Genomic DNA, 21,348 nt, shown 5'->3' on the forward strand with positions numbered 1-21,348 from the left:
AGAGCTACAATGGTGGACCGTGTAATCAACCGTGGAATGACCCTGAGGGTAGCTGGCCAACGGGTCCAGCCTAACTCGAGCCGCTACACTGTAGCAAGTACCATAAGGACATCTTGAAATGAGAATCGGTTACAGTTTTTTACAGACGCTAGGACACATTTCTCAATACTTAGGTCACTTTTGCAAAACTCCTCACACAGTGAGCACAACAGAAGTCTATGTGGGCTAAACTGAGGATCAGTTATCATTGTTTTGGCACAAAATGCTTTCAATGACTACATCTCTCAAATTTCATGAATTATCTTCTCACTCAGACACAACAACTGCCAAAAATCTTTGTACGTACAGGACATTTTGCATATACTTACATACTGTTTTCAAAACTGTTAAACTTATGGCCAAAACAATAACACAATGCAAAACTTGAAAAGACAGCAAAATCCAACAGCAATATTTTATTGAAACATATTTTAAATCTAAAAATGCAGTTTAACCAGCCACAGCTTATTCTCATTGTAGATGAACATCTACACAGGTGTTACTCCTTCAATTTTTCAACTCCTTCAATTCTGGCAGCCAGAAGATTCTTTCCTAGGTGTATTGCCCTAGATGACATAAGATGTGATGTGGATGAGAACCTGTGGCCAAATGGAGAAGACCGAGTAGAATAGCATTACTATTGTATGTGTATCAGTGGATGGTGTGTATACAAATTCTTGTATTTTGGGATTACTTAGTGCAAAAAAATAAAAATACATAAACAAATATTAACGAATTCTGCATGATGTCTGATTCATTCCAGTAACATATGTTGAAATTATAAACAGAGATGTGTCCTTGTTTTACACAAGAAAACACTGTGTAATGCTATATGTTGTTAGTGTTTTTTAGGTCATTGTTTTGTGAGTGACAAAGTGTGTTTGTCGGCTGTCAACCTTTGCTAGTGTTCTGGAAGAATGAGTTTATTTGAGACCTGAATAAAGTGTTTTGGTAGTTGTAGTGCATTTTGAATGTGAAATGAACTGCTGTGCCAAGCTGAAGGTCAGTTAGGAGAATTGTGTGAAGAGTTTTGCAAAAGTGACCTAAGTTTTGGGAAATGTGTCCTAGCGTCTGTAAAAAACTGTAGTACAGTCACTTCGCACAAAGATTTGTAGCACTGCCATATGCCAATGAGAAACACACCAATACCATTGATGTAAAAATACTGAAATTGTTACTTTACAGAATTGCTAGATGACCAGATGCTGGGGGCAGAGGAAGCATGTTCACTGCAGACCAAGTAACCCATATAGTCATTATGGCGATTGCAAATAATCCTATACTTGGAAATAAACACTTGTGTTTGTTTTGATGTGTTTGAATAAACACCAGTACTTGAAGTTTGGATCCCTCTATGCTTATGGATCTATGACAGAAGTATGAGCTCACACTGACATAGCCTACCTTGTGCACAGAGAAAGCAAAAGTCAGATGTGTTTTGTATTCATACCATCAGTGTGCAGTTGGCGCATTGTGTGCTTAGTAGATGATGGCTTGTGTGTACTGTTTGATACGGAAACACCATTTTTACAAAGATGTGAAGAGTTAGTCTAGCTGTGTTTGCTTTTGCAAGAGAACTACAATGTTTTGATTATTGGGTGACAGGTTTTCTTATTTGTGTGAAGAGTTTTGCAAAATTAGCCAATAGTTACAAAAAATGTGCTTACAGTTTTTTCTGAATGCTTAAACCCTAACTGTGATTCCTGTAGCACAATCTCTAAAACTATTCAGACTTATAGCAAAACCACTCACTGAGTTTGCAAAACTAAAAGCACAAAAACTGCTTTGCACTCAGTTTGCAATTTTGTAACACACACTTTGCAAAACTGTAGGCACAATTCACTGCACAACACTCAATTACCAAATTTCCAACACACTCCTAGCAAAAGTATACACATGTATGGCTATCATTAACACTGATTTGCCAACTGTCTGGCACACTTTCACATGTGAAAACTTTTTTAGATAATTAGTTCACTTTGCAGTCAGCCTAAGCACTATAATACAGGTAAGCTCTGTGTGTGGAGTACAATGGAGGGAGCAGAAAGAGTGAGAAGTAGAGGAGGCCGAGGAAGAGGACGTAGAGGTGAAGAAGTAGGATGAAGAGGACGACAAGGACAAGGAGGAGCGAGAGGAAGACGAGGAGGGGGGAGAGGAAGATGAGGAGGGGGGAGAGGAGGATGAGGAGGGGGGAGAGGAAGGGTAGGAAGAGTAAGAAATAGAATTGCTGATGACATCAGAGCTACAATGGTGGACCGTGTAATCAACCGTGGAATGACCCTGAGGGTAGCTGGCCAACGGGTCCAGCCTAACTCGAGCCGCTACACTGTAGCAAGTACCATAAGGACATCTTGAAATGAGAATCGGTTACAGTTTTTTACAGACGCTAGGACACATTTCTCAATACTTAGGTCACTTTTGCAAAACTCCTCACACAGTGAGCACAACAGAAGTCTATGTGGGCTAAACTGAGGATCAGTTATCATTGTTTTGGCACAAAATGCTTTCAATGACTACATCTCTCAAATTTCATGAATTATCTTCTCACTCAGACACAACAACTGCCAAAAATCTTTGTACGTACAGGACATTTTGCATATACTTACATACTGTTTTCAAAACTGTTAAACTTATGGCCAAAACAATAACACAATGCAAAACTTGAAAAGACAGCAAAATCCAACAGCAATATTTTATTGAAACATATTTTAAATCTAAAAATGCAGTTTAACCAGCCACAGCTGATTCTCATTGTAGATGAACATCTACACAGGTGTTACTCCTTCAATTTTTCAACTCCTTCAATTCTGGCAGCCAGAAGATTCTTTCCTAGGTGTATTGCCCTAGATGACATAAGATGTGATGTGGATGAGAACCTGTGGCCAAATGGAGAAGACCGAGTAGAATAGCATTACTATTGTATGTGTATCAGTGGATGGTGTGTATACAAATTCTTGTATTTTGGGATTACTTAGTGCAAAAAAATAAAAATACATAAACAAATATTAACGAATTCTGCATGATGTCTGATTCATTCCAGTAACATATGTTGAAATTATAAACAGAGATGTGTCCTTGTTTTACACAAGAAAACACTGTGTAATGCTATATGTTGTTAGTGTTTTTTAGGTCATTGTTTTGTGAGTGACAAAGTGTGTTTGTCGGCTGTCAACCTTTGCTAGTGTTCTGGAAGAATGAGTTTATTTGAGACCTGAATAAAGTGTTTTGGTAGTTGTAGTGCATTTTGAATGTGAAATGAACTGCTGTGCCAAGCTGAAGGTCAGTTAGGAGAATTGTGTGAAGAGTTTTGCAAAAGTGACCTAAGTTTTGGGAAATGTGTCCTAGCGTCTGTAAAAAACTGTAGTACAGTCACTTCGCACAAAGATTTGTAGCACTGCCATATGCCAATGAGAAACACACCAATACCATTGATGTAAAAATACTGAAATTGTTACTTTACAGAATTGCTAGATGACCAGATGCTGGGGGCAGAGGAAGCATGTTCACTGCAGACCAAGTAACCCATATAGTCATTATGGCGATTGCAAATAATCCTATACTTGGAAATAAACACTTGTGTTTGTTTTGATGTGTTTGAATAAACACCAGTACTTGAAGTTTGGATCCCTCTATGCTTATGGATCTATGACAGAAGTATGAGCTCACACTGACATAGCCTACCTTGTGCACAGAGAAAGCAAAAGTCAGATGTGTTTTGTATTCATACCATCAGTGTGCAGTTGGCGCATTGTGTGCTTAGTAGATGATGGCTTGTGTGTACTGTTTGATACGGAAACACCATTTTTACAAAGATGTGAAGAGTTAGTCTAGCTGTGTTTGCTTTTGCAAGAGAACTACAATGTTTTGATTATTGGGTGACAGGTTTTCTTATTTGTGTGAAGAGTTTTGCAAAATTAGCCAATAGTTACAAAAAATGTGCTTACAGTTTTTTCTGAATGCTTAAACCCTAACTGTGATTCCTGTAGCACAATCTCTAAAACTATTCAGACTTATAGCAAAACCACTCACTGAGTTTGCAAAACTAAAAGCACAAAAACTGCTTTGCACTCAGTTTGCAATTTTGTAACACACACTTTGCAAAACTGTAGGCACAATTCACTGCACAACACTCAATTACCAAATTTCCAACACACTCCTAGCAAAAGTATACACATGTATGGCTATCATTAACACTGATTTGCCAACTGTCTGGCACACTTTCACATGTGAAAACTTTTTTAGATAATTAGTTCACTTTGCAGTCAGCCTAAGCACTATAATACAGGTAAGCTCTGTGTGTGGAGTACAATGGAGGGAGCAGAAAGAGTGAGAAGTAGAGGAGGCCGAGGAAGAGGACGTAGAGGTGAAGAAGTAGGATGAAGAGGACGACAAGGACAAGGAGGAGCGAGAGGAAGACGAGGAGGGGGGAGAGGAACATAAGGAGGGGGGAGAGGAAGGGTAGGAAGAGTAAGAAATAGAATTGCTGATGACATCAGAGCTACAATAGTGGACCATGTCATCAACCGTGGAATGACCCTGAGGGTAGCTGGCCAACGGGTCCAGCCTAACTCGAGCCGCTACATTGTAGCAAGTACCATAAGGACATCTTGAAATAAGAATCGGTTAGTACAGTCACTTTGCACAAAGATTTGTAGCACTGCCATATGCCAATGAGAAACACACCAATACCATTGATGTAAAAATTCTGAAATTGTTACTTTACAGAATTGCTAGATGACCAGATGCTGGGGGCAGAGGAAGCATGTTCACTGCAGACCAAGTAACCCATATAGTCATTATGGCGATTGCAAATAATCCTATACTTGGAAATAAACACTTGTGTTTGTTTTGATGTGTTTGAATAAACACCAGTACTTGAAGTTTGGATCCCTCTATGCTTATGGATCTATGACAGAAGTATGAGCCCAAACTGACATAGCCTACCTTGTGCACAGAGAAAGCAAAAGCCAGATGTGTTTTGTATTCATACCATCAGTGTGCAGTTGGCGCATTGTGTGCTTAGTAGATGATGGCTTGTGTGTACTGTTTGATACGGAAACACCATTTTTACGAAGGTGTGAAGAGTTACAGTTTTTTCTGAATGCTTAAACCCTAACTGTGATTCCTGTAGCACAATCTCTAAAACTATTCAGACTTATAGCAAAACCACTCACTGAGTTTGCAAAACTAAAAGCACAAAAACTGCTTTGCACTCAGTTTGCAATTTTGTAACACACACTATGCAAAACTGTAGGCACAATTCACTGCACAACACTCAATTACCAAATTTCCAACACACTCCTAGCAAAAGTATACACATGTATGGCTATCATTAACACTGATTTGCCAACTGTCTGGCACACTTTCACATGTGAGAACTTTTTTAGATAATTAGTTCACTTTGCAATCAGCCTAAGCACTATAATACAGGTAAGCTGTGTGTGTGGAGTACAATGGAGGGAGCAGAAAGAGTGAGAAGTAGAGGAGGCCGAGGAAGAGGACGTGGAGGTGAAGAAGTAGGATGAAGAGGACGACAAGGACAAGGAGGAGCAAGAGGAAGACGAGGAGGGGGGAGAGGAAGATGAGGAGGGGGGAGAGGAAGGGTAGGAAGAGTAAGAAATAGAATTGCTGATGACATCAGAGCTACAATAGTGGACCATGTCATCAACCGTGGAATGACCCTGAGGGTAGCTGGCCAACAGGTCCAGCCTAACTCGAGCCGCTACACTGTAGCAAGCATCATAAGGACATCTTGAAATGAGAATCGGTGAGTACAGTCACTTCGCACAAAGATTTGTAGCACTGCCATATGCCAATGAGAAACACACCAATACCATTGATGTAAAAATACTGAAATTGTTACTTTACAGAATTGCTGGATGACCAGATGCTGGGGGCAGAGGAAGCATGTTCACTGCAGACCAAGTAACCCATATAGTCATTATGGCGATTGCAAATAATCCTATACTTGGAAATAAACACTTGTGTTTGTTTTGATGTGTTTGAATAAACACCAGTACTTGAAGTTTGGATCCCTCTATGCTTATGGATCTATGACAGAAGTATGAGCTCAAACTGACATAGCCTACCTTGTGCGCAGAGAAAGCAAAAGCCAGATGTGTTTTGTATTCATACCATCAGTGTGCAGTTGGCGCATTGTGTGCTTAGTAGATGATGGCTTGTGTGTACTGTTTGATACGGAAACACCATTTTTACGAAGGTGTGAAGAGTTAGTCTAGCTGTGTTTGCTTTTGCAAGAGAACTACAGTGTTTTGATGATTGGGTGACAGGTTTTCTTATTTGTGTGAAGAGTTTTGCAAAATTAGCCAATAGTTACAAAAAATGTGCTTAAGCAATCAGAAAAAACTGTAATTATCTCCACCTCGGGCCATCGCAGGAGAGCATCACACATAATATCACACAGTTTCCAACCAGCTAATTAACATAAACTCAAGATGTTTTTACGTCACACTCGCTACACACTCACTACTGAAACATTTCACAGGAGTCATGTGAGGCTCCACGAGACTGGGCCTCTGAGCAGTACTGGCTTCCAGACCTTTGTAGGCAGGATGCATTTCAGCACCCAGCAGCCAAAGATGTGCCTTAGAGGTCTATAAGTGGTGGTGTGATCAGGATGATGAGGATAATCCTCAGTGCAACATTCTGGGTACAAGTGCAGCACACTGCTAAATGTGTTTTGTGTTAGAAATATGTTTAGAGTTTTGGTAAATGAGAGATTCAGATTTGCAAATGGTGTGCTAACCAGATGAATAGTGTTTAAGATTTTGGCAACTGTGGGATTGATTTGATGAAAGAGTTCTCATAGTTGACAGTTTAGGTTTTACAGTGGTTTAGCAATTCAGAAAAAGTAATGTTTTATTGTTGGGTCAAGTTTACATACATTGACTTGACTTATCACGGTTTGGATTTGTTTTATTTGAGCTAACATTGACTGTCTTAGCGGATCTTGGGCATAGACTGTATCGAAAAGATGGACAATCGGAAATGCCTTAAACCAGCATTCTTTTTTCAAAAGGCCAGCAGGGGGCGACTCCTCTGGTTGCAAAACGAAATTGAACTGTCTGAGAAAACGATCCTACTCCTCACTCGATCTGTGACATCATTAAACAATTTTTCTGAGAGGTTTATGGTCTCAGTCTCCAGTTTCACACCTTGTTTAAAACAACATAATCTTCATTTTGTAAATTATGATTCCAATTAGAGTAAAAAACAAACAAACAAACAAGAAAGATAAAGACAAGAATGCTGCAGGATAAGTAAATAATGTTGATCAGAGCATTAAGTCTTTATTCACGTCTACACCGAGATGGCGAGCACAGACTTCACAATAGGACTTCATCAACCGTGAACTTTTACCCTTCTTCTTAAACTCATTTAATTTGATATATTGGCACATCCTTTCTGAGAATCACTGGATCTAATTCTGCTTGATTCGGGATGATTTAACATAACTTCTTAACACATGTCCATGTTCCCATGTGACTCATCGCCCAGAGCCTGGGCGATGAGTCACATGGGAACATGGACATCTTCTCTTTGATGAACAGATAAGAACAGATGGCTGGGTTGCACCTGTGTCCCTCGCACACACATGCACAAACAAACAAACACCGCTGTGGCTCAGAATCATTGTGTCAATACTGCCAGCGGCATGGAACTGTTTGCCTGTTAATCTGAGAGTCTGGCCGTGACTGAAGCTGCAGGGAGGTAATAAAGGAGAGCTGTGATGAGATGATCCAAAATGTTGACAGCTGAAAAGATAGGAAATGACCCCTGCTGTGATTATAAAGGAGGCTTCAAATAGACGCTGCCGCGCACACGAACATGATTTACGACGCGTCATGGAAAACTGATATCATTCTCCTGAAACAAAACGAATCAAACAAAGCATTCATCTCATATATCTCAGTTTCTAACCCTAACCTAATCACAAATAGAATCAAGTTTTATTCTGAGCCCCTTGTTCTGGCTGTTTGTCACAGTTTGCCCTATGAAACATTTGTTCACTTGCTATTTTAACCCGACAGCACCTCTGAATTGCTCCACGACTGGAGACGGCAAAAAAATCGTCTCCTTTGTTGTTGTTGTTTCACGCCTCAGTTCAGGTGTTAACATTTAAACCAAGCACAACGCTAGATTTGACTAATTTAACTGAAAGCAGCAAACTGCACACTAAACAATAGTTGCTGTTTTTTTTAAACTGCAGTTCCTCTAATGACCAGTTGAGGTTGGTTCCATCAACGTCCATATTTTAAATTCCTCAACTTCACCTGTGGAAATAATATTCTCACAGCTGTTAATTTTTGTTAATCTTGTTTGTTTTCTTTTTTTCCTCTAAGAAAGATTTAAATAGATTTAAATAATGTAGTGTGGCCACTTTGAATACAAGGACTGAAGAGCAGCTGATAGCAGGATGTCTGCCTCTGCGTAGAGCAGGGGTGTGCAACTCTACGCCTCAAGGGCCGTCGTCCTGCAGGTTTTAGATGTGTCCTTGGAGGCCATTCTCATTCCCAATGCGTAATATACCGACGATTTGTCACGTCCCGAGGAATCCCTATGATACGCGCTGGATTGTGAATGAAATCCAGTAGAATGACGCTCCCGGCGGTAACACACATTTCAGCTGTGTATTCCAGCCCTAACCTTAATCTTAACCCTAACCGTAACCGTAACCTTATCCCTAACCTTAACCACAACCTTAATCATGTTAGATAGTGTTTTCCAAAGCAATTCATGATGAGAAAGTAAAATAAATGTACATGTGTAGATTCAGTCCAAACAGTTCTCATGTTGCTTCCTTTTTCCGAACGCGTAACATACCGACTATTTGTCCCATAGCCTAATATGTTACACTTGGAGAGTGAGAACGTATTGGTCCTTGAGCCAACAAGCTGATTTAAATGGCTAAATTACCTCCTCAACATGGTGATGAACTAATCATTTGATTCAGGTGTGTTGGCCCAGGGTGAGATCTAAAACCTGCAGGACACCTGCCCTTGAGGCCTGGAGTTGGACACCCCTGGTGTAGAGGCAGGATTCTCAGAATGAAAGAGACTGGTTTGAGCTATTCTTGAACCATTTTGCTCTTTTCTGTCATTTTATATCCCTTTGTGCCAATTTTGTCCTTCTTCCCACTAGATTTCCTCCGTTGTTTTAAGTATCTATGTGTTGTGTTCAGTTATTTGTGACTATGTAACTTTCTGTAATTTTTTTTTATGAGGAAATGTACAGTTACATATTTAAGTTTAATCAGTGGTGTGAGAAGTACGGTGGCTTCACACTGTCTCGTGCCATTTATCAATGTATTCCTTAAATTATCGAGCTCTCTGAGGACCAAATTGTACCTTCAGACAAGTTAGTGAGATGTAAAACCTGACATGACTGATATGTCTTACATGTTACTCTGCTTATTTCCTCTTTCCCTGCCTTTCTTCCTGTCTTTCTCTACAACATAAAACATATTTTTCTCATTTTATATAAACAGCTTTAATTTGACATCTTTCCCCATCTGCTGATCTTAATCACATTTTTCTACCAAAAACTTTGGAATTTTATATTTCATCTACATTTCCACATTTTTTTTTTTTTGTTAAAAGAATTCTGTAGTCAAAAATACATTTACTCTGCACTTGCACCTCTGTTCCTTTAAACTTCAGAAACAATAGAGAAAGACAAACACAAGTGAGTATTTGATCCCAGTGTTCCACCCAGTGGGTGTGTCTGTGTGTAATCCACTGTCTGCAGACATTTCAGCTTGTGTGTGACTGTTTATATGGGGAATTGAAAATCAGAGCTTACACCTGTGAGTGTTCCCCTGTTGTGTGGACTCAGACTGTTTGTTGAACTGCAGTCACTGCTCTATTGGGTTTCCTCTCACACCCTTTATCAGACGCCGTGGACTTGATGTACTGTTGTAGTTCTAAATAAAAGTGTGTTGCTTTACACAATGTACTGTACATTTGTTTATCAAAAGCAACTGTGAAAATAAAGGTTACTACACAGCTGTCGTGGCAACTTCAACGCAGAACCTTCATTTATTCAAATTTCTTCATAATACCAAATATTTTCATCATCAAAAGGTTCATATCACTCAACAACACACACATGCAGTACAGCATTCAGTAAATACATAAACAGCAGTTAAACACAGTGAGCTGGACTCACAAAAGAACTAGAAATGTCATCTTATGTTGGCTACAACATCTAGGCTGGTCAACGAAGGGAATGATCACAACGGAGTGGTGCCAAGTACCCCAGTTGTTTGGTTTTACCAAGCAGTATAAAACTGATCAGTGCCTATTAATGTTGTAAATCTGGCTATTTTAACATTGGAACGTATTGTGATTGACTCATGTTTAGAGATTCAAGTGGATATTAGAGGAACTGCAGTTTTTGGCTTCTGTGTTGGCTTCGTTTTTTAGGCTTTGGTGTTGCCGCTTGGTTTGGGGAGACAATTAGGGGGGGAAAGGGGGGGGGGGGGACACAGTATAAGACACAAGAAGCACTAGCAACACTCAAGATGTGAAATATTCTTAATACTTTAAGATTTAAACTGGGGCGGGGGTGCTTCAGGATAATGGGGTGTGTGGTCCATTGCTACGAGAGATTCGGTCCCTGTACGAGCATTCAGGGCACAGCAGTAAGTCGGACTCTTTCCCATAAGGTGTTGGACTATACCAGGACTGCCCTTTGTCACGAGGACCTCTATGAGCAAGCACTTGGCGACAGTGGGAAGGAAAAACTCTTTTGTTTGTTTTTTTTACAGGAAGAAACCACTGGCAGCGCCAGGCTCAAGAAGGGGCAGCCATCTGTTGTGACCGGCTTGTGATGAGATTTTTAATGAAATATTTAGATAATTAAACACAAAAAGTCCACAACTGCATGTACCTATTCAAATTTATAGCAAATTTAAATACCATTAAACTGTATACATTTGGATTTGGTGAATTAACATTGATTATATAAAAAATAAATAAATAAATAAAAACTTAATGTAGCCTGAAATCAAAGAGATTTGAATTTAGTTGAATAAAATAATCTAAGTAGAGCTTAAATTCTATAAAATAAATGATTAAATCTTCCTTAACCAGCCATACACTTACTGCCGACTGCACCACATGACCGGCATCTGGCTGTTTCCCATGAGCTAATTACTGTTGCAGATACAACTTTTGATAACTGTGAAGTTACATGCAGGCGATGTATGTGATACATGAAATAAATGCAAGCACAGAACATCTTGTTGTATTCGCAGGAGGACGATGAATAGGAAAATGAAAAGGTGTCACAGTCTGGCTGAAGCTGACTGTGTGGGAGTGAGAAGGAGGACCCGGGTGCAGACATGGAAGGAGACAGAACTGAGTTTAAAGAAAAGGCGAGCTGTTTATCAGGCTGAAAAAACATAACTACAAAAACAAAGCAGGGCGAGAACTAAAACTAAAACCTAAAATGGGAAAAACTAAATTGTGACGACTACGACAAAAGTGACATGAACATGACTCTAAATAGGTGCATGCAAGGAACTATGAAGAGGTAACATGAACATGCCCTGAACAGAATCATGAAAGAATTTAAACCTGAAGTAACGTGGAGGGAGAAAAACAGACAACCTGACAAAGACTGAATGAAAACACACAGACTAAATACACACAGGAGGTATTCAGTCTGTGGAAACACACGGGGGAAACAGCTGACTGGAATAAACATAATGACGCCACAGGGGAAGTAAAACTAAACACGTTAATGGAAACACCAGACTCTTCAAAATAAAACATGAAACATGGAGAGACGTAGACATGACCACACGAGCAAGACAATTAGAACATAGAACATGCGGAGAGCCAAACTCACAGGCATAATTGAAAGTAAAACACTGAGACCACACAGAGGACAAGAAAAGAATCGTAAAAAAGGACTAGACTAAAACTCAAGGCAAACTAATAATAATACTAGAACTTAGCAACCTTTCAATATAACATAAGAAATCAAAAATACAAAAATAAACTCAAAATGATGGGTCACAGACCCAGATCCTGACAAAAGGATTTATAATAGATCCTTCTTAAAAGCATATAGATGTATGTGCCTTATCTCATCCCTGTTAATATTCAGACACAGAAAGCTATGTACGCTACAATCATGAATTTATTATTAGTATTAAGCAGTATGGATGTGATTTACTATACTATCATGTTTTGAGAGAGTGAGTACATTTGGGGATATTCTGTCCTTACCAGAGAGACAAAATATCTAGGGTTGTTTATGACTTATGGGGTCATAGATAAGAATATGCTCAGTCATCAGTGGTGATTTCAGGGCATTTTCAAGGATGCAAGGGAGTTCTCAAAGACAGGATAAAGTGTAAGCTGTCATATAATGCAGATCGCTGTGAGACTCCCCATGTTTGTGTTTTGACCCTCCTGTTACTCATTTTACAAGTCAGCCTTTGAGCTGGTCAGTATAGAAAGTCATTCGTGAAATGAATAATCTAAAAGGACGAAGAAGTGGAAGGATGGATATTTGGGCATCCTCATCCTGGCTGGGGTCTATAAGTCAAAGGATGAATTAACAGCAAGTCTCTGGGATGTAGAGATATATATATATTTATATATTTATATATTTATTGTGTCAAAATATTCTGAGGACTTCATTTTTTGGACCTGATAATTGAAAGACACTGTCAGATGAGAGATAGACAAGCTGGCAGCTATAATTACTCCATTAAAAAAAACATTCATAATGTAAAATACATTTTAAAAAATCAATGTCATGAAAAAATATTATATTGTATATGTAGGATGTTCCAATGTGCATTAAAAATGTTTCAACTGGAAAGTGAAAGTTGCTATCCCTCCTCATTAGAAGCTATGATCTGTTCGGCTCCCCCTATCCCTAAACATGAGTTTAAGAATCCGGTAGTCTCTGATACAATTAAACTCTGGACTCAGATAAGGAAACATTATGGAAGGAAAGAAGCTTCCATACTAACTCCACTCATGAATAACGCAACATTCACCCGATCACTCTCAAACATTTCATTTCTCCAGTGGAACCTCAAGGGGCTGTATTTAATAAAGGATTTATTCATTAGTAAGGTTTTTCCCACATTCCTTTTTTTTTTTCTTGCCTATCCCGTTTGGCTCTTTTGCCATCAGAATTGTTGTCTAAAGGCGAAGAAAGATGCCCAACAGATTTACTTTACCAAATTGACCATCCCAGCCTTGCCGTAATGATCCATTTGAGTCACCTTTTATTGTTTATTTTATTTTCAATTGCTGAATACGAACGAAAGAAAGAAAGAGGGAAAGAAAAACAGCTGAGAAGAGGGACGGGGGAGAAGGGCAAAAGACAAAAACCAACAGAATAAGCAGAAAAAAAATGCATATATCGATCACCTGGATCACCTGCTGAGAAAGAAAAAAGAAAACAAGCAGAAGAGAACAAGAGTAATAGAATAAACAACATCACAATGATATATGGGAATATGACAGTAAATACTAAATATTAAACATTATTGTGCAGCACATAAGATCAACAGAACACAGTGTGCTTTGAGGTAGGAGCCAAAAAGGGTGTAGTTTGTGGGTGTGATCACCCGTGTGTACACCTGTGAGCATGGACACACTTGTTTTTTTTTTTAAAAGGTTCCTTCATGTAATGATCTGCTAGAGGGTGTGGGGGGGCCACTGCCCCGTCCACCAGGGCATGAAGCAGGTATGGAGGAGATCAAAACTCCAGACATCCAGAGGCCCCCAGAACACAAGAGACCAAGGAAGACCAACAGAGGGGCAGCCGCGCCACTGTCCCAGAAAGAGCTGAGGAGAGTCCCAGATGAGGGGTCATTCAGCAGGCGCAGAGCAGAAGCCAGGGGGGGTTGCAGTGACGTGCCCGTGAGCTCCGCCGGCAGCCAGCTGCGCCTGAGTGACCGAGCCCCAGGCCGAGGGGCCGGGGGCACCCCACCTCCGAAGTGGCCCGAGCGAGCCCCAGGCTCCAGGCCCCGATAAGCGGCCGCCAAGGAGTGAGCCGGTGTATACCTGGACGCCCATCCCCGGACACAAAGTACCACCAACGCACCGATGTCTGAGGGAGTCCGCCACCGGCAGGGGAAGTGGTGGTGGGGGGAGATAGGCCTCCAAACCTTGGAGGGCCTGAGATGTCCCCAGAGAGGTGGCGTCTGATACCCAACCTGACATATAGACACAGACAAACAGGCACACACAGGTTTTTCCCACATTCCAGCAATTGCAAGAAAAATTAACTTGCATAGTAACGACTTCTTTAAATAGTTACAGATCAGAAGCTTTGTAAAGAGTCTCCATCCTTTCCAGATCGACCCCCAGACTCTACCTTAGATAACTTATTCCAGTTTGATCCACTCAAAAAAGGACTAATAACAAAAATTCACAATATATTGTCACAACTGGATGGAACTATTACGCTTGATCATCTGAAAGATGCCTGGCAGAAGGACCTTATGTAAGAATCACAATGGACAAAAGCCCAAGAAAATGTACATTCTTCTTCTGTATGTATCCGTCACGGACTCTTACAGTTTAAAGTGCTGCATAGACTCCATTTATCGAAGTTGAAACTGTCAAAAATGTTCCCCAATGTAAACTCGTCCTGTGAAAGATGTAAACAGCAACCTGCTTCACTGGCACATATGTTTTGGAATTGTCCCTGTATAACAACATATTGGAATAATGTTTTTCAAAACTTGTCTAAGATTCTGTCAAAAACACTTAAGCCAGACCCAATTTGCGCTTTATTTGGAGTGAAGCCGGTTGTTGTAGATTTGTTAACCAACCAAAATAATGTAATACGTTTTGTGACGCTGCTAGCACGTTGTTTAATTTTACTAAACTGGAAGCAAAGAGTGCCTCCTATCAAATCAGCATTAATAAGATGTAATGAGACATTTGCAACTGGAAAAAATTAAATTCCTACTAAGGGGGAAGCTGGAAGAACGGTAGAAGTAGAAGGGTATTAACACAAAATAAAAGTCCTTAAATGGCACTGGGGAAATCAGTCAATACCGTAACATGGGATATGAAGGGAAATAAAAACAGAAAAAAGGAGCTGTAGTAAACTGAAAACAGGGAATAGAGTAAAACCCAGCTTTCAGATGCAGCTTTACAACAATAACCAAGAACCATGAAAAAGACCATGGCACCTCATGAATGGAGATCATTACATTTGAGTATATGCGATGGACAATAGATACACGCAATAATAATCTCACTTAGTGAAATTACGGACATTATTAATTATGTTTAAGGCTAAAAATAATATTTTGCCTTTTAAGTTACAAAGAGTATTTTTGATGTGTTCAAGGGGAGAAGAGAATAGAAGGAAATTTTATTTTAAACATCAGTTAGCCAGGACTACACAAAGATTAATGAGCACAACGGTTAGGGGTATAAGACTGTGGAATTCACTTCATTATAATTTAAAGAATTGTATAAATTTACAATGTTTTAAAAAGTGTTATATGTTTAAAACGATAACTCAGTATGAAGAAGGCGAATGAATGTGATGTTGGTTTGGGATTCGACCGGAGAGAAATGTCAATATTAGTTTGTTCCTGATTTTTGGTGCCCACCGGTGATATAAGTTCGATGGTAGATAGGGGGCAGGGTTTAATAAGAATATTTTCTTCTTCCTGCTCCTTTTCACACATGGTTGTTGTGTTTTGTTGACAGAAGATGTGGTTGTTTTGTTTGATTTGTAGTACCAAGTGTGAAATAAATAAAAATGAAATGAAATGAAATGAAAACTTCAGAGAGTAATTATTTAAACTGTACAATATACAATATAGTTCTTAATGTGTGGAAGGTCATGGGCTTACCAATAAACTGAAACTGGAACTTAGTATGAAAATAAAAAATCTACTGTGGTGGTTCAGGTAAAATTACAAAAACTGTGTCATTTTTCAAAAACAAAAACTTACATTAAAAATAAAGAACGAGTTTGTTAGTTTGTCTGTTACAACAGAGTCACATATAGGAAGCAGTAAAAACACGATCTCGACCTACTAAAGTGGCAGTAAATTTTGTTGCAACCAGAGTAACTGAACGCTTGTTTTCACCCTTGCACACACACACACACACACACACGCACACACTGGTGTTTGACCAGGTGTGCCATGATCAGCTCTGACACAAACACCTCGCTCCCTTTCTCAGGCATGGATACACAAGGTGAACCGAGGCGTCTCTGCAAAATATTGCACAATAGATGATATCTGCTTTATAGATTCTGCTGGAAAAATTATTTTATGAGCATTTTTTACAATACCCACTTGTACGTTTATGAATTTCAGGATTAGTGCGACATGCAGTGGATGTGTTTCTGCATTCATATAGGCAATATAAAGGCAACAAGATTAGTAGGAACTTATTAAAGGAAATAATCCTTTATGACTCAGAACACAAACTTGTAAAAACCATTCAGGAAGCTGAGTTCAGTGATCCCGCTTATCACCACTTGTGCTTATGCTACCATCAGCTGATTTCAGTTTGTATGTGAAATACAATAGTGTAAAATAGTGCCATATTCTGCAGCACTGATGTGGACATTTTATTTTTTATTGCACAAAAAGGCAAGAGTGCAATGGTGAAGTGCAAACTGCATCCAGGACAGAAACAACTGCATTATGCTGCTAACACAACTTTGGCTCTTTACAAGCACCTGCACAGGTAGCATGCTAACACTAAGCTAGCTAAGAACCCAGAGTGGTGATAAAGCTGAGTGAATGCTGACCCCAGCCCAGCAGCCAGACCCTGAGATCCAACAGGCAGAGGTGGGACCAAGTCATTGTTTTGCAAGTCTCAAGTAAGTCTCAAGTCTTTATCCTCAAGTCTCAAGTCAAGTCTCAAGTAATGTCAGGCAAGTCAGAGTCGAGTCTCAAGTCACTGGTGTAAAAGTCCGAGTCAAGTCACAAGTCTGAAACTTTGAATTTCAAGTCCTTTCGAGTCTTTAAAAAAAACAAACGAAAAAATAATGTTGCAGTTATATGCTAAATGTAAATATTAGACCATGTAATTTTAAAATCTGTGTTTTTCTCAACACATACAAAATAGTGAACTTAGAAAATATACACAAATTGTGAAATTGCACCTCTTTAAAATGCAGCTCAATTAAACTTAGCTCCAAGAATAATTTTCACCGACAGTTCTGAGATACGCTGCATGTTATTCTTGGATGCGGTTGTAGGACCAGCTTTAAAATCGCATGACAAAAATATCATACACATTAAAAAAAACTGTATCACCAACGTAGCCTGGAAAACATTTGCTAGTTGGATGAAGTCAGCTATCTCATCCTAGCATATTTATATGCATATTTATAATTATACGGTTCTTGGAGTGAGTGCATACACTCATGAAGTTTAGCAACTTCCGGTCACTGCAACAAGCCCAGGTACAGTTTACCGACGGATGGGTGCAGGACCTTGAAATGCACCGTGTAGAACGAAAGACCATCGTACGTATCATAAGTTTACCAGTCTCACAAATCGTCTTCATAAATACACATTCGTTAACCGTTTATTAATAGGACCTTTGAGCTCAACGGTAATTAATTAGTAGTAGAAATAATTTCTGGTACCCATCACAGAAATGTAGCAGTGACAATAATATTGTATGCTGTAATCGTACTGGGCAATTAGTGATACAAAAAACCTGTTTTATCCTGTGAATAAAAGTATGTGTTTTTGTCAGTGTACCATAATAACAGAAGCGAAACGCAATATTGTGTCAGGACAATTTACTATTTATGCACAATAAATAAAGGAGCATAGCGCGACAATTTCTGTTCAGCGCCAGACTTGCTTGTAACCTATATCACCAATTATGTTAAGAAAAATGACGCATTAACTACAACAGCAGACTGACCTTTGTGTAAATGCTTGGAGCAGACTAACCTGTGAGCTGGAGTGTTCTAGGACGTTATATTTGATCTTTGAATGGCTGCAATCCAGTCGCCTCTTTGTTACTTCGGAAACATGGCTCGAACAATTTCTCTTCCACGACGTAATCCGATAACAACCGATCTCTTTACCCGTCGGCTTTCCGTGGCTGTCATGCGACCGGCTATTGCAGTTAATAATACAACAGCTTCTTGACATTTTTGTGTTTCTTTTTATCGCTGTGTGACTGATTTTAATTGAAAGCCTGCGTGCGCTAGTACCGCTTGCCACGAGTTCCCAGAATCCTTTGCGGTTCTACCCGTGAATGACGTCACATTTTCAATCTCCATATAATATGCGTGTTAAATTTTATATTTGGGGTAAAATATCAAGTCTTTTCAAGTAAACCGGTTCAAGTCCAATTCAAGTCCCAAGTCATTGGTGTAAAAGTCCAAGTCAAGTCACAAGTCTTAGAACATTTTTTCAAGTCAAGTCTAAAGTCATAAAATTAATGACTCGAGTCTGACTCGAGTCCAAGTCATGTGACTCGAGTCCACACCTCTGCCAACAGGTAACAAAACTAATGAGCAGATAGTGTGCAGCTCCCGTTTCTACCTGTTCATGTTTTTAAAGTAGAATCACTGTGACGAGCGCTTTAGTCTGTTTGTGCTGGTTTTCATTTTTGCTGTAGGACTGTGGTCTGTCGGTTTATAGTGTTAAATGGTAATTATGAGACATTGTGTTTCAGGTCATTTTACAGAGAAATCTGAAAGTAATGTAGCAAGTAGTATATTGGATTACTTTCTCATGGGAGTAACTGAGTAACATACTGCATTACTTTAGGTCAGTGTTCTGGGTAATATGTGTAATACATTATTTTTATTGAGTAATGACCAAAACAGTGATCGGCACAAACATTTGATCATACAGCAGGCAACTGATTTGCAGGAATGTAATGTCTGTGCTGCTTAGCGATGGTGGTGACTCTTAAAGTGCACCCAAAGAGAATAAGCGATATTGATAATGGAATCGGAATCGCTAAATTCGTATCAATTCCTATTCCCTATATTTGACACTCAAATCTTTTAGTATGTAGAGAAGTTCTTGTTCAACTCAAAGATCACCCCTCCACCACCATGCTGACAGTTGCTATGAGACAACCTGTGTTTGGTTTTCACTGAATGCGTCTTTTATATGTCTTGCTGATAATCTGTCACTCAAGTGTATTTGATCAGCAGCAGCTGAGGGTGTACTTAGTTTTTGACACACTGCTTCTGCATTTATTCTTAATATTTGTTTAAAAAAAAATGACTCAATGTAATATGTCGTGTGGCTCACCTTAAGTTGTATATATCTAATTTTAAGACCTGCAAGAGATGACCTCCTGACATGTGCAACTGTAGAATACTGCTCTAGTAAGTAAGTAAACTTTATTTATTAAGCGCTTTTCATAGACAGGCAGTCACAAAGCCCTGTACACAAAAGGCTAAAATAAACAGAACGTTAGGTACCAATATAGACAATACAAAAGGTTAAATGTAAATGAAAGTTTAAGATTTCAAAATAAATTACATATCAGGACATAAATATTACTTCTTTGTAGTGTTGTACAGGGTTCAGAGGTTCAGGTATCCATGCCTTACCTTTACCACAAGCCTGTAAAGTGACCTCGGAGCCGTCATCCACTTCCACTCCTGGCTGCATTGCATGTTCTGAATGCTTGAGAGGATTATGTTTGTTTGAACATCAATCAGCTGTGTGTCATGTTAACCTTAAAGACCAAACATCCTGCTGTAATCTAGCACAACGGTTTACTGTCAGTACGCATTCACAGAACTATCCACAGCAGCAGCAACAGTTATTTAACACCTACATGATCTTTGTACCATTAGCTTTTTAACTCCATCTAAATGTTTCAGTGAGTGTCTGTTAATATGATTGTGTAGTATTTTGTAGTCTTGTGAAGTCTCTTTTTACTTTGTCCTGAATAAAAACAAAAAACACAAATTCTTACAAAAATAGAAAAGAAAAACTTGAAACAGCAGCACAGTCGTTAATGTTGCTTTTTAACCCCTCGTGCTCAAAACATGCCTTTCAGACTAGCTTTCAAAGTAAATGTAATTAATTCAACTAATTAAACGTCCAACATCCATTCAGCTGTAGTCTGCACACGGGGCCAAAAGCGGGGTGAAGGAATTTCCGACTTCTTGAAGATCTTTGACGGATGCTGGAGCACGTGAACATGGACCGGTCAAGAGTTTGAAAAGAAGCAGAGTGAAGCCTGAAGAGGCACTTTGCAGATATCCAACAAGCAGCAGGGAGACCAAACATGGCAGCCTCTTACTTCCTGCCCATCTACTCCTACCAAGCTGAATGAGAGGCTATTCAAGTGCTAAACAAAGGAAGCAAGCTTAAAGGTACAACCTGGATAAGGGGACCAGGAACCAGTGATTTGGTCTAAAAAAAATAACTTTATCAATAAACAGCATTACTATTATTAGTGAAGCGTTTAAAGATGTAGATCTTCTAAGGTTACATTTTAACCATGTTTGCACCATGCTAGTCATACACTACTTTGGGGTTTTTTTTTTCCATGGAAATATCAACATGCTGGAGTTGCTCTTGTTTCCCCAAGAAAATAAAAAAATCAAACTTTCTGTTGTTACGCTGGCCTCCTTTCAAAGTTTATACAGATGCTGCCAGTGTTACACCTGCTAACGTCAGACACAGGAGGAAGCACGCTGATGTCTGTGTGGCTGGTTTGCACAAGTCCAGCATGGAAGCTCTCAGGTGCTGGCAATGGGATTTTATGATTGTGTCAGCGTTTCTCTAGTTAATGTTTTACTACGTTTCGGGAAATACATTTATTGTATTAAAATACAGTAAGGACCTAATGTAATTTTAATAACAACAAATCATGCAGCAAGCCCGCTGCACATGGACGTCCTAAAACAAGGTGTTTGATCATGTAAACTGGAAATTTAAGGGTTAAATGCAGGGATGGGAAGTAATGAAGCACAAATAGTTCATGACTGTACTTAGGTAGAATTTTCAGGTATCTTTCCTTTACTTAAATATTTATTTATTTATTTTTTTATTTACTGTATGTGTACTTTATAGTCTTTATATTTTATCGGGGTTATGTTATATTAGGGTTGTAAAGTTGGCCGGAACGAGCAGAGGTGTGGCCTTGGTATGATGGCATTTAGCTATGGCTGCAGAAGGAAGAAATGCTTTTAACTGTCAGCAGAAGTGGCAAATAGCAAACTACAAATACTTCATTACTGTACTTAAGTATAATTTTTAGTTATCTGTACTTAAGTAGTTTTTCCCCCACCCTCTCTAAATTTTAACACTAATATCTGTACTTTATACTC

The 21,348-nt window shown here is 39.2% G+C and overlaps 1 protein-coding gene and 1 long non-coding RNA gene across 2 annotated transcripts in view; one reads left to right on the forward strand and one right to left on the reverse strand.

Moving 5' to 3' along the window:
• jph3b (junctophilin 3b) overlaps positions 1-18,542 on the reverse strand; it is a 103,622-nt gene extending 85,080 nt beyond the window's left edge. Inside the window, exon 1 of the mRNA XM_082540528.1 lies at positions 17,987-18,542. The gene's annotated coding sequence lies outside the window, so the exon portion shown is untranslated. The remainder of the gene's footprint in view (positions 1-17,986) is intronic.
• LOC309710782 lies at positions 16,533-20,749 on the forward strand. The gene is made up of 3 exons (XR_014277802.1): positions 16,533-16,858; positions 19,337-19,390; positions 20,129-20,749. It is a non-coding gene; the product is annotated as an uncharacterized lncRNA (long non-coding RNA).
• The last annotated feature ends 599 nt before the right edge of the window (positions 20,750-21,348 follow it).

The sequence above is a fragment of the Aulonocara stuartgranti genome, assembly GCF_965226115.1.
Source record: "Aulonocara stuartgranti genome assembly, chromosome: 7".
NCBI lineage: Eukaryota > Metazoa > Chordata > Actinopteri > Cichliformes > Cichlidae > Aulonocara > Aulonocara stuartgranti.